The sequence below is a fragment of the Condylura cristata genome, unplaced genomic scaffold (genome assembly GCF_000260355.1).
Source record: "Condylura cristata isolate star-nosed mole 26May11 unplaced genomic scaffold, ConCri1.0 scaffold00019, whole genome shotgun sequence".
NCBI lineage: Eukaryota > Metazoa > Chordata > Mammalia > Eulipotyphla > Talpidae > Condylura > Condylura cristata.
The window spans coordinates 1,843,955-1,847,712 of record NW_004567120.1 but is presented as its reverse complement, the minus strand read 5'-3'; the positions used below and the strand labels follow the sequence as shown (position 1 = coordinate 1,847,712).

The 3,758-nt window shown below is 48.0% G+C and overlaps 1 pseudogene; it reads right to left on the bottom strand.

The window, feature by feature from the left end:
• Positions 1 to 1,826: 1,826 nt before the first annotated feature.
• Positions 1,827 to 2,960, bottom strand: LOC101630899 (annotated as a pseudogene).
• Positions 2,961 to 3,758: the final 798 nt, after the last annotated feature.

The window sequence follows — 3,758 nt, the reverse complement described above, 5'->3', positions numbered from 1 at the left end:
TCAAGCAACCAGTCAATTTGCCCAGTTTGATTCAAAGAGGCAGACTAACACTGACAGAAAGATGGCAGCTTATTTGGCTTTCTGTAGAAATATCAGTAACAATATGTAGCAACAGAAATCTTGGGAAAGTAGTTGAGACCATTACAAAAAGGAAAGATATTTTATTTATGTAAGAACTTTCTGCCTTTCCCTATTTGTACAGAAACTGAAGATGGATCTAAGTTGTGCTTTCATTGAGAAAAAGTAGATGGTGACACGATTCTGGAACTTCAGAACTTCAGTTAAGATATATGGATTAATGTTTTAAATGAATACTCTTCATTATGTCAATAGGTAATGTTTCAAGATATTAGGAATAATTGATCACACTTTGTGCTGATCTATTTGCATTCAACAAATTGGGCCTTGCATTCAAGATGTGTTTGTATCTCCTCTGCTAAACTGTAAACTCCTAGAAAGCAGAGGACCTGTCTTCATGACCTGGACCCCCTATGTGGGAATCTGGCATGGACTTTACATATGATAGCCATTAGATAAATAACTACTTGCTCAGTGAATCAACCCTTTTATTGGTTATTTTGTTAATGAGTCTCACAGAATTTCCTATTTTGTAAAGTAAAATGAGAAAGCTATTTTTTCCCTCCTGGAGTGAAAACTCAGAGTGAAATAAAACTAGTAAATCAAAGTCTCTAGCAACCCACGTGATCTTTAAAATTATCTGCCTTTTAAAAAAAATTCTCTTTATGTAAGGACAATAAAACAAAGGTTTTTTTTAAAGATCTTTTTATTTATGTATACAAGAACTGGGGTACAGGCCAGAGATGCGGAGGGTGAGAGGATACACCAAAGACAGACTGGGGAGCAGAATAGGCAGATTGAGTGAAATACACTGCTGAGGGGAGCAGCTGGTGGGCCAGGAGAGGTCTGCCAAACCATGTGGATCACCTCCCTGGCCCGGGGGTTGAACTCATGCTGCAGTAGCTTCAGAAAGCTTCATCGTGCTGTGCATGTTGCACCACCAGGGAGGGTCCCCACATTAAAACAAAGTTTTATGGAAACTTTGATGAGATTCATATGGAGGCATCACAATTCCAAACTTCAAGCTATGCTATAAAGAGCCATAATAATCAAAACTGCCTGGTACTGGAACAAGAACAGACACACAGACCAGTGGATTCGACTAGAAAACCCAGATATAAACCCACAGGTTTATGGGCAGCTTTAATGAAAAAATATTACCATTCCTTTCACCTGTTGCTTTTGCCATTCTGTATGTGTTGACAAGAAAACTGAAAATCAGTTATGTACTTTGCGTTCTTCCGCTCAGAGCTCAGCCCTCGCAGACCTGAGGCACTCAGCACACAGGTGTTCTGCCCCTGGTCCAAATCACCCCGATTCCCACAACCAGACCTGGCAGCGATTTGCACCCTGAGAAAAGAAGCAGGAAGGCAGAGGGGTATCTATGGGGAAAGGGCTTGCACCTCCCATATTTCCTCCAGCCCTGGACACTTCTTGGAAGAGACACCATTATCCCCTTCACCCCAAGTTCTAATCTGGTGGTTCTGGAGATAATTATGGGAAGTCTTAGCTTCTGTCTACTGCAAATCTCTGTGCCCGAAGCTCCAGAGGGGAGACTTAGCTTTTGACCCAGCACAGAGCAGCAACTGGGCACCTTTGATGTCCACGCCACCACACCAGGAGCCTTACTAGTCACTGTGAGGATGCCCAGGGGCTCTGGGAAAGACTCTGATCTTCCATTTTCCATCTGACCACTTGTAGTGACTCCTTCCTACTACTCTGAGGTCCCAGACATAGGGCTTTGTCTTTCACACACATTTCAAGTGAATCACTCCAAATTCAGTGAGCAGGGCCATGATGAGGAAGCCCCAGTAGAAAAGCAGAAAGCAGGAGTGGTAGCCTTTGTTCAGTTGAAAGCACTGCAAAGGCACCTGAGATCAGGGAACAGGCAAGCTGAGGCTCAGGGTGAAGGCGAAAGCCCACACCAGCAGTCCATCCTGTGCCAGCTTCACCTTCATGTGGCCCCAGAGATCTGGAGCAGGCAGCCAAGCCCCAACCCCACCAGAATATTGAAGATGGTGTGACCAAAACAGGCTAAGAAGGTTATCGGAGGGTAGCAATGGTGGGCCGCAAGAAATCTGAGAAGGCATCTCTCGTGCTGTCCCCCAGGCCAGCAATGTGCGCCTGAGGCCTGTGTTGCTCAATCGGATGACCATATTCAGGGACTACAAGGTATTCAACACCTCGGTGGTAGCTACTTTGGTCCACAGATCAGGAGGCCTAGGAAAACAAAGAGCCAATGGAGCCTGGGTGCTCACTGTTGGATGTGGCAATAAAGGTCACTGCAGCCAAGGCTGTGGCCAATATCACCACCAAGGAGGCCACCTGTCTGGTAGATACCACAGGCCCCTGATTACACAGTCAGGCCCAGGACCAGCAGACTGATCACCAGGTGCAGTAGTTGAGGAGCTGTTTCCAGTTTCTATCCTCCTTGTCAGGTTCCATGATGGGGACTCTGAGGAGCAGCAGAAGCTCCACTGGCAGCGTGTACACCTCCAGTGTGCCAATTTTCTCCTCCACTTCCTATACTCCATGCGCTTGAGGGCTGGGCCAGGATCTGGTCTGTGCTTTCCTGGTAGAAGAACGGAAGCCCAAATCCCTTAACTAGAGTCATAGTTGTTGGTGTTAAAAGACACATTTTTCTCCCCATCTAAGACCATCTCTGGAGTGCCTGGCATGGAGTAGATCTACCAACTGCCATTGGTAGATCCAGATGCAGAGAACCACAGTGGCCACAGAGAACACATACAAGCTGAGGTAACCCAGGGCCCATGCCAATGTGGCCCTGCCAAGGTAGAACGTGGTGAAGGTCAGGAATCTGGCCCCACCATGTAGAAAACCATGCCGCTGAGGAAGGGCCTGGAGGCGGTGGTTACCAGCATACCAACACCAAACTGTTGTATTAAAGACCAAGCCAACTCCCAAATGCCATGAAGGTGACACCTGCTGCATTATGGGAGAGCTTGGATGAGGTGGAGTGGCTGACAAATTAACTCCTGGGGTGAGCGTGAGCCTCACATAGAGGGTGATGGCCAGGGAGAGAAGGCTGGGGGGAAAGTGGCAGAAGATGCCTTTGAGGTGTCCAGTAGCTTCCTTGGCTTGGGTCTGGTGACGTCACAGCGATCAGAGTCATCCAGGCTATATACAGCAAAGCAATCTTCCATGGGGATCTGCTTCACACCTGAGGCTAAAACCTGTGAGCCTCTGTTGACCCTGGCAGCTGGGCGCGTCTCCACTGTGAGCAACAAAAAGGGCAGATTCAGCATCTTGGGCAGATTTCATCTGCCAGCCATCGACCCTCACCGGGCTTGGTCCTCGCACTCTGCTTCCTCTTCTGCATTGTTTCAGTTCCAAATGGCTGGCAGGCTGACAGCAGAGTGGCCTGTTGACAGTTTCTTCCCTCTTCTGTTGTTCTCAGAGACTTGGAAGCCACTCTCCACGTTGCCAGGTCAGCCTCAGCCATTTAATGAGCTGTGTGCCTTGGGAGGTCACTCGAGCTCCCTGAGCCTCTGCTGCCTCATCCAGATATTGTAGCTGTCCTTCCTGAAGTTCCTCTGTTTGAGAGCCCTCCTGTTAGTGACAGCATTGCCCTCCGGTAGTATCCCTGGCATCTCAGCTCCCTCGCTGCCCAAACTTTAGAGCACCTTTCTGACTCCATCTTTTACCACCCCCCACTCACT